Source organism: Marmota flaviventris, chromosome 4, assembly GCF_047511675.1.
Source record: "Marmota flaviventris isolate mMarFla1 chromosome 4, mMarFla1.hap1, whole genome shotgun sequence".
NCBI classification, from domain to species: domain Eukaryota; kingdom Metazoa; phylum Chordata; class Mammalia; order Rodentia; family Sciuridae; genus Marmota; species Marmota flaviventris.
Genome location: NC_092501.1, coordinates 82,690,934 through 82,701,275, shown reverse-complemented (window position 1 = coordinate 82,701,275; position 10,342 = coordinate 82,690,934). Strand labels below are relative to the sequence as shown.

At 33.5% G+C, this 10,342-nt stretch overlaps 1 long non-coding RNA gene across 1 annotated transcript; it reads right to left on the bottom strand.

Moving 5' to 3' along the window:
• Positions 1-3,634: 3,634 nt before the first annotated feature.
• On the bottom strand, positions 3,635-8,524 carry LOC139705370 (uncharacterized). Its single transcript, XR_011707240.1, has 3 exons — positions 8,457-8,524; positions 4,015-4,048; positions 3,635-3,715 (listed from the first exon to the last, which is right to left on the bottom strand). It is a non-coding gene; the product is annotated as an uncharacterized lncRNA (long non-coding RNA).
• Between the last annotated feature and the right edge of the window lie 1,818 nt (positions 8,525-10,342).

Below are 10,342 nucleotides of genomic sequence, written 5' to 3'. Positions count from 1 at the left end.
CCAAACCATGACAGACACTCATAGACTGAATGTAAACTACTGGAAAATTTTTCCATTCTTAAATTCCTAAAAGAAGCAGGAGTAGCTATTCTCATCTGACAAAGCAGATTTGGAGCAAAATTCATAAAAGACAAGGAATGCTTTACATACTAGTAAAATTTCAATTCAACAAGAAAATATAACAATAGAAATTATGTATACCCCAAATGATAGTGAACCTAATTACATAAAACAATGCTTCTTTAAATCAGCAGAGTATAGTAAAGCAGCCACATCAATATTTATAGCAACTCAATTCACAATAGCTTAACTATGGCACCAACCTAGATAGATGAATGTATAAAGAAATTGTGGTATACATACACAATAGAATATTACTCCTCATTAAAAGAGAATAAAATTATGGCATTTGCAGGTAAATGGATGGAGTTGGAGAATACCATGCTAAGCAAAGTAAGCCAATCCTAAAAAACCAAAGGCTGAATGTTCTCTCTGATAAGTGAATGCTGATCCTTAATGGGGGGTGGGGAGGTGTATGGGAAAAATGGAGGAATTTTGGGCAAATGGGAGGGAGGGAAGGTGAGGGGGCATGGGATAATGAGATGGACATCGTCACCCTAGGTACATGTATGACTGCACCTATGTTGCGATGCTACATCACGTACAACCAGAGAAATGAAAAGTCATACTGCGATTGTGTACAATGAATTAAAATGCATTCTGTTGTCATATATACCTAAATAAATAAATAATGCTTCTTGACATTAAATATCAGATAGACCCCAATAACACTAGGGAATTTCAAAACATCCTTGTCACCAATAGATAGGACATACAAGGGTAAAAATAGACATTTTGACATAAATAATAGTATAATTGAAATGTACCTAATAACTACAGAATATTTCACCACAAAATAGCTGAATTTCACTATCTTCCCAGAAGTGCATGGAATCTTTCAATGAATCTTTGTAATTCATTGCAAATATATAAAATCCTCATATAATTCTATGCATTCTATGAGATCACAATGAAATGAAACAATAGCAAGAAAAATAAGAGAAATCACATAAATAGAACAAATACTCTTTTAAAAGAGGAGTAGATTATAAAAGAAAAGAAAGAATAAACAAAGAAATATTTGGAAACAAATCAGAATAGAAATACAACATATCAAAATCTCTGGGACATCATGAAGTTGGTTTTGAAAAAATTCATAGTACTGAGTGCCTTCACTAACAAAATAGAAAGTTTCCAAATAAATAATCTAATATTCCAACTTTCAAGGTCTTAGAAAAGGAAGAACAAACTAATTCCCAAGTAAGTAGCATATAGGAAATAATCAAGATTAGACTAAGATTAATTGAGAATAAAAAAGACATAGGACCAATGAAACAAAGTCAGCTTTTTCAAAAGATAAATAAGGCCAATAAACCATTAGCCAAACTGACAAAAAAAGGAGACAAATCAACAAAATTGTAGATGAAAAATGAGATACCATTAGCAATATTTCTGAAATCCAGAGGATCATTAGGAACTATTTTTAAAGTTTGTACTGTAATAAACTGGAAGATCTAGAAACCTTGACAAATTTCTAGACATATATGAGCTGCCAAAATTACACCAGGAAGACATCAGAACCCAAAACAGATCAATATAAAGTAATGAAATTGAAACAGCAATGAATAGCCTTCCAACAAAGAAAAACCCAGGACCAGATAGAATCCTGGCTGAGTTCTAACAGACCTTTAGTGAAGAACTAACACCAATCTTTGTCAGCCTCTTCTACAAAACTTAAAGGGGAAGGGAATACTCCCAAATATCTATGGAGCCAGTATAATCCTGACATATTCAGGAAAGAAAATTACAGAACAATATCCCTGATGAAAATACATGTAAAAATTCTTAATGAAATATTAGCAAACAACATTCAAAAACACATCAAGAAGTTAACATACCATGAAAAAGTTGCTTTTATCCCAGGAATGTAAGGTTGGTTCAACATAGGCAAATCAATAAATGTAATTCGTCACATAAATAGAATGAAGGATAAGAATCATATGAATATCTCAACAGATGCAGAAAAGGCTTTGATAAAATTTAGCACCTATTCATATTAAAAATGTTAGAGAAACTAGGCATAGAGAAAACTTACTACAACATTATAAAGGTCATAAATCACAAAACCAAAGCCAACATTATACTGTAGAAAAAAATGGAAAGCATTTTCTCTAAAATCAGGATCAAAGAAAATATGTCTAATTTTATCAATCCTATTCTATATACTTTTTGAAACTAAGGCAGAAAATCAGGCAAGAGAAGGACATTACAGGGCTATTAATAGGAAAAGAAGAATTCAAATTATCTTTTTGCTATTGACATCATCCTATATCTAGAAAACCCCAAAAAACTTCACCAGAGGACTTCTAGAGCTGGTAACAAGATCCACAATCATTAATCAACAGCTTTCCTGTACACGAAACATAATTCTGCTAAGAAAGAAATCATGAAAACTATCCCATTAAAATTAAAAAAATTAAAATGCCTGGGAATTGTTTTACTTAGCTTTTCTCACTGTGACACAAAGTGACCTGAACAATGTAGAGAAGGGAAAATGTATTTGGGGCTCAGGGTTTCAGAAGTCACAGTCCATACCCAGCTGACTCCACAGCTCTGGGCCCAAGGTGAGGCAGAACATCATGGCAGAAAGACTTGGTAAAGGAAAGTAGTTCAGAACATGGCCACACACCAGGAAGCGGTGAGAGCGCCACTCAACAGGGAGTCCCCAAGTGACCTACCTTCTCCAAGCACACCCTACTTGACTATGATTACCACCCCACTAATCCATGTTGATGAGCATGGAAATGGTACAAATATGTTGAAAAATAATTTGGCAGTATCTTATTAAGGGCATATAAAGGGACATGTGAAGACTTTTACAGGATTTCTTAACTATCTGGATTATGGTGATTCAACATGTGTTTAATATACAGGTCAAAACTTGTCAAGTTGCACATTTTTATATGTGCAGTTTACCTTATGTCAATAATGCCTCATTAAATCTTTTGAAAACAAAAATCTGTATTGTAAGAAGAAACACTTTAGTGATTGGGATCCAGACACAGGAGAAAGCTAGAGGCTTGAGATCTTTAATCTTATAGCAAAGAGAAGTAGTACTTGGGTTTTAAGAAAGGGGTAAGCAATATCAGAACTGAATTTTTAAAAAGTATGATTTGGTTGCAGAGAAGAACACAGTTTTAGGAAGTGTGTAGCAGGGAAAGGAGATCTAAGGTTACTACAGAACTCAGGGAGAGATAATGGTAAGCTGATCTGATCATCCTCCAGGCACCAGGGAACAATGGAGCCAAAAAAGGAGTGGGGTGCCATTCACAAAGAAAAGTGCAGTGGGGATGATCCAGGGGTGTACTTGAGAGTGTATCACACTTCTCATTATATTTTAATGCAAAGCACCTTTCTGAAATGAACAATACTGGAACACATCAGTGTTCTATGGTTCAGTGCTAAGTAATGTGTGCATCTATTACTATAGTATACATCATTATGCAAAGGTTCTACCTTCATATGACCTGCTTGGTTTTTCAACATATGCCCAAATATCCTTATAATTAGGGCCCGTCACTTGAAAAGCTGTTGAGGCTATTACAGTTGGCTGTGGTTCATCAAGGTCTTCCATAGCATTTATTTCTTTTTTGACCTATAAAACAATAATCCAATATCAAAATTTACACCAAACACATATAACATATACTCAATACATACAGGTGACAATTATCTACCACATGTAGTTTTTCAAAGAACTGATTTCTGACAAAAGAAAACCTTTATCAAAGTTTATTTTGTCTCACTCATTTTCAAAGTCTGTACATAACAAAAAAATGTTCTATTCTTTCACTTTATCTTTTACAATATATTTTTAATTTATATTTTCGTATTGTATCACTTAATAATGCACTTTATCAATAAAATATTATCTCGTGTTATTTGTAACAATACCTTGCTCTTTTCATTAGATGTTTTCTCTGTGTGCCTAAATGAGAAAAAGAAAGAATGAAACACATAATATTCTTTCAAACACCAAATATGTAAAATGCAATAAGACTATTATTTTTTTAATACACAAAATCTCTATATTTTTAATTTACTTCATGTACCCATAAATTTTATGATCAGTTTCCACAATGGGTATTCAAGTGTAAACAAAAAGAACAGCATTAGTAAATCAAGAACACTACTATTAATAGTCTCAAAACAAATAATTAAATTTAGATCACACCTTCTGACAGTAAAAGCAAAATGAATAATAGCACTTGCCTTATTTGATAGAAATGTGATAGTGTTTTGTTATTGTCATTTTCAAAAAATAAAACTCATATAACTTACTAAACCCCATTTGTAAAAGATGATTTAAATCCTTGTAGGAGGGGAACCCTGTTGCAATAATTATAGGTTCTTATTTCAGGACATACAGTGAAATGACTGTACATAATTCTAAGCAATGTACATAAGCCAAACTTGGTATAATTCTCATTCTCCCAACAATTCTCTGAGGTAGATAACATTAGGTATTTTATAAAAAAGAAACTAGTCAAAGAAAGGCCAAATAACTTCCCCAAATCCATGCATCTGGTTAGTGGCAAATTATGAAAGCAATATTCCTCATCAAGTGTTTGAAAGAAATAATAAAAGACAATCTATATTATCACACATATATCATATAGATAATCTATATTATCTATATAAATAAAATGACTATATACCTTGGCAATTTTGGAAATCTAGTTTCAATAAATTAAAGGTTTATTTTTTCTTCATCAAATTCATCATCATGCATCATGCATCATTCATCTATTCAATGATTTACTCAAGCATGCAACCAAGAGAGCACATAATGCACATTCAATTGTGTTGTTGGAACAGGGAAACAAGGTTCTGATACTTTAAAACTTCATAATCCAAAAGGAATAATCTGAACTCTTTGGTCAATATTTTACTTTTGTATTGTACACAAACACAGCACACAGATTCTAAGTACTTACTATTTTGATACCCATGATATTTTAGAGTACTATAAAAAAATCATAGCAATGCCTGATGGTACTGTCAAGGCAGAAGGCATGATTACACTTTCTTGAGTATGACCTATATTTCCTATATATCTATATTTGGATGTTTTCTACTACATAAGTTTTTAAAACTCTATGATAGTTGAAATTTTGGGTCATCATTTGCATGTTCAATTACATTAGGATATCCAATATTGAACCAAAACTCAATGAATAACCACCCTTATTATAGAAAATGTACAAGTAAATAGAAATTCTAAGGACCATTAGAATTTACAATTTTATAGTTGAATTGTATAGATAATTCATAGATATTTGTAAGACAATTTACTATAAATCTTCAATGGAACCCTATGAAGCTTTCTAATATTGGATATGCAAACTCAGTTAACTGAATAAGCCTGTCCTCTAATGAATCATTTCTAAGGGCATATGAAATACATTGAAATCTTGTAATTTTTTTTAACTCTCTAATTCGACTTCTTCTTTAGTCATTGTTCACTTTTCCATTTTTTCTAGAAAAATTCTCTAAGGAGTTTCCTACAATTATCATTTGAAGTCCGGGTTTCATGGTGACTATGTATTGAAACTATTCCATGTTAAAGTCACTTGTTTTCATCTTTGTCAAACTGTTAGCAGCACTGATATTCAGAGCATTCCCTTTCTTTGTCCTAAACTACATTATTCTCTCTTCTTTACACAAGAAGTATTGACTGACTGAGAGCATGATGAGAAGTGGAGCCCAGTAAGCTCCTGAGCCCTCTGGGCTCCTCAGGCACCAAGCCAGAGGATGCTGGGGGCCCCATTGGGACAAGCCTCTGTCTCTACCTGGCAGACACCTGGAGCTCCCACAGCGACTTCCCACTGGCTCACCCAGGATGTGAGGGACCAAGCACCCGCCTCTCCCCATGCCTGGATGACCTGATGGTGGGCGGCACCCGTCCTGGCTCAATCCTATCTGTCCTAGTCAAAGATACTGCAGAAGATGGCAGTGGGCTTGTTGTGGTGAGAAGAATGACATATCTGGTACATATTAGGAAGAGTTTTTACATGGATTCCAAGTGAAATGGGGGCCTCTAAAATGCTGTGAGCAGATAAATCACAATCTAACTTGGTCTAACTAGTCCACTGTGATAAGAATCAATGGAAAGAGGATTTACAAAGAGACAAGGAGACCCATTAGCTGAGTATTTAGAGAAACAAATAAACAGACTAGGCTGGAGGGTCACAAAAGGTGGGAGAAAACCCAGGGGGATGAGTCACATCCTGAAAGTCAGGTGAAAAAAGTGTGCTAGAGGAGGTTTCCAAGGGGTCCAATATTGCTAATAGGGTAAATAAGATTGTATGGAAGAAATTGTTTCTAGATATATGCAAGGGAAAATTGGGAAAAACAATTTTGGAGGAAAGGCTGGGTGAAAATATTGGAGTTCAAACACGAATGGAGGTCTGGGGATGTAGCACAACGGTAGAGGGCTTGCCTAGTATGCTCAAAGTCCTGGGCTCTATTCCTGGAATTACAGAGAACAAATAATATAGAAAAAAATAAACAAAGGGAAAAGGAATGTAGCTCAGTGAGTTCAGATACTTCTTTCTATAACCTACTAGCTAAGTGGCATAGTTGGCTATGAACTATTTAATTTAAGTGCATTTTTCAATCCTCACATAATGATTTCATAGTATGTTTGTGACTCATTAATTTTTTTCATTTACGTATGTGCCATCAAAACACACTGTTATTAAATCATTAGTTCATAAAACTATAAACTAAACTAAAATAACCCTTAATATATTTTAGAAATATATTATATAAGCTGATTACCATTTGCTCATACAGATAGATAATCACCACAGAAAAAGACAAAATATTTCAAGGGCACTAATTCTTGCTTAAAGCAAATCTATTTCTAGGATATTTTGTAGTATGCAAATACAAAGTTATTATGTATATTATAATATTTAATATAAAGTAATAAAATATAAGTAATAAAAAGATAGCAAAATTTAATGTATAAACTCAAACATTTTAAGTTGTATGTTAAGTCTCTGTTGAAAAATGTGGTGGGATGCATGCTCCAATATATTATCTTTAAAAAAGATAATGGCATAGATGCAATTGACATTTACAAGGAAGATTCACTTCATTAGCTAATCTTGAATTTAGCACAAAAGTCAACAAATTAGTGCCTGTGGGCCCAATCCATCATTTTGCATATTTTTCTAAAGAAAGTTCTGTTGTTTTGTTTTTGTTTTTGTGGTGCTGGGAATAAAACCCAGAGTCAAGGGCATGCTGAACAAATACTTCCCATAGACATATTTCCATTCTCTTATTAAAAAAAAAATTAGTGAAATGCGCTCCATACCCATCCAGATGTGACTATAATGTGTTTCAGACTATAGTCACAAAGACGCTCTTGTCCACAAAGACTAAAATATTTACTGTCTCTTTGCAGAAAAAGTTTGCCAACTCCTACTTCAGTATATTGAAGATTTGATAGAAGTTTTAATAGATTTTACCCAATATAATAAAGTATTGATGAAACATTGACCCCCATGTGCAATGCATTCACAATATTCAGATTAATCTGATGATTCATTATTTGAGCACTTGGGCATTGGGAACAGGTACCCCAAATCTACTGGTGAGTAGCACTACTGTAACAAGGCAGAGTGCCAGTGCAGCAGGCAGCTTCTTTTTGTAACTCAAAGTGAGTACAAAAACAAAATTAGGATTAAGAAGTGTCATTAAAATAACTGCCTTAAATATACTTTACTTGTGAAATAAACAGTACACTAGAGAGCTAGTCTCATTTTAAGTGCTTGTGTGGTTCATTATTTTATAGATATGACAATTTAACTGTTTCATTATTGAAGACAATTTAAACTAACCCCTATTTGATATGACAATGCCACACTGAATGCTCTTAATACACATTTAATATATACTGTTTCCATAAATGTTCTCAGCATATGCATTGCATGTCTTCAATGGACACGTTGCATATATCAGATACATTCACCTTTGTACATTTTGTATGATTTAGAATTCATATCTTCAACAAATGTGTTCATGTACATTGGTAAATCATGTTTTCTTGTTCCAGAAAGATAAGTAACAGAAGTGAAGCTGGTAGATTTATGGAATAATATTTGAAATTTTGGTGCATGTAAATAAATCACCCTTGCAAAAGTACTGACAAATTTCATTTATCAACAGGACAGAAGAATGTATTTACCCTCATAATTGCCAAACTTGGTTATCATTTTAAAATAAATGTGTCAATATATATATGAAAAATGGCATCTAATGGCTTAATTTACTACTGGGAGTATTTGCCTTACCCATCATGTTCTTCATTTTTCTTAAGAAAATACCTTTGGTGATCAGCATTTCTGTTCTTTCTTTGTTCAATGAATTCATCACCATTGTTATCAGTGTCCTCCTCACTATGATGCAGGATTTGTGACACTTCCATCTGATTAATTTTATACTTCTTACTTGTTATTTCCACCTTTAATGAAAGACCAAGGATAATAGTTACTTTTTAGTAAGAAGAATTAAGATTTTGTTCTCATCACTGATTTCATTAATCAATTTAGTTTGGTCGTCATGACATTAGTTCTTAATAATCTTTTTGGTTTTTAATTTTATACAACATCATTGAATTTTTGTCATTTCTGTTTGAGTTGAACAAACAACTTTTTTCAAAACTACAAAAAGAACAATTCTTCATTCTGTCCACTCTTTGCTACCTAATATTTGCATACCCTACATGACTGGAAGAAATTAATAAAAGTTGACACAAGATGTGCTCTGTTCAATATTTACTCCTTGGATTTTATATTAAACAGCCAGGATTAGGGATGTGGCATTCTTGGCCTCAGTAACAGTAGGAAGATTTCCCCTTGTTGCATTGAGCACTTTCTCCCTCATTGTCATTGGATGTTCTTTTCTCATTTGGATCCTGGGATATCAAGAGTGAAGGAGCTCACTCAAATACAGATTTCACTTTCCATAACTATAGCAGGATATATTAGCAATTAGCCCCATTATCTAGGTGGGAGTAAAACTAATGTATACATGGGAAATTGGAAAGTCTCTTCCACTTTGATTTTTCCCCCACACTTTTTATTGGTGTACTATAGTTGTATATAATGATGGGATTTGTTACACAATCATACATATGTCAAATATAACAATATAATTTGATCAGTATTGCTCCCCAGCACTTCTCCTCTCCCTCCTCACCTACCTTTTTCCTCTAAGGATCTTTCTTTAATTTCCATGAGATTTTCCCCTCACTTTTCTTTTCCTTTTTTCTCTCTAGCTTTCATACATGAGAGCAAAAATATACCCCTTGATTTTCTGAGAGTAACTTATTTCACTTAACATAATGGTCACTAGCTTGTTAATTTTCCTGCAAATGACATGATTTTATTTGTCTTTATGGCTGAATCAAATGCCATTGTGTATGTGCACCACATTCTCTTCACCCATTCATCCGCTGATGGAAACCTAGGCTGGTTCCATAGTTTGATTATTATGAATTGTGTTGCTATAAACATGGCATGTATGCATCACTGTAGTGTGGTGATTTTAATTCTTTAGAAAAAATACCGAGGAGTAGTATAGCAGTGTCACATGGTGGCTCCAGGCCTAGTCTTTTGAAGAGCCTCCATATTAATTTTTGTAGTATGTGTGTGTGGCAGATAGCTATGCTGCTTCCAAAGTGTGAACCATTGCGACTTGTGCTCATCAGTACAGTATGATATTTTGGTTCCTTTAGGACATAAACCTAGGAATGGTATAGCTTTGTTATGTGGTGATTATATTCCTATTCTTTGGAGAAGCTTCCATACTGATTTTATAAAGGTTGTAGTAATTTACAATCCCCCCCCCCCCAAAAAAAATAAAGTGTTCCTTTTCTCCACATACTCTCCAGCACTTATTATTATTTATATTATTGACAGCTGCCATTCTGACTGGTATGAAATAAAATCTCAGTGTAGTTTTGATTTGCATTTCCCTTATTACTATGTTGGACATTTGTTCATATATTTGTCAGCCATTTTATTTCTTCTTTTGAGAAGTGTCTGTTTAATTCATTGGCCATTTATTAATTGGGCTCTTCTAATTTTGTGGAGTAAATTCTTTTTGAGTTTTTTTTCTATATTCTAGGTATTAATCCTCTGTCAGAAGAGTAGCTAGCAAAGATTTTCTCCCATTCTGTAGGTTTTCTTTCACATTCCTCATTGTTTTC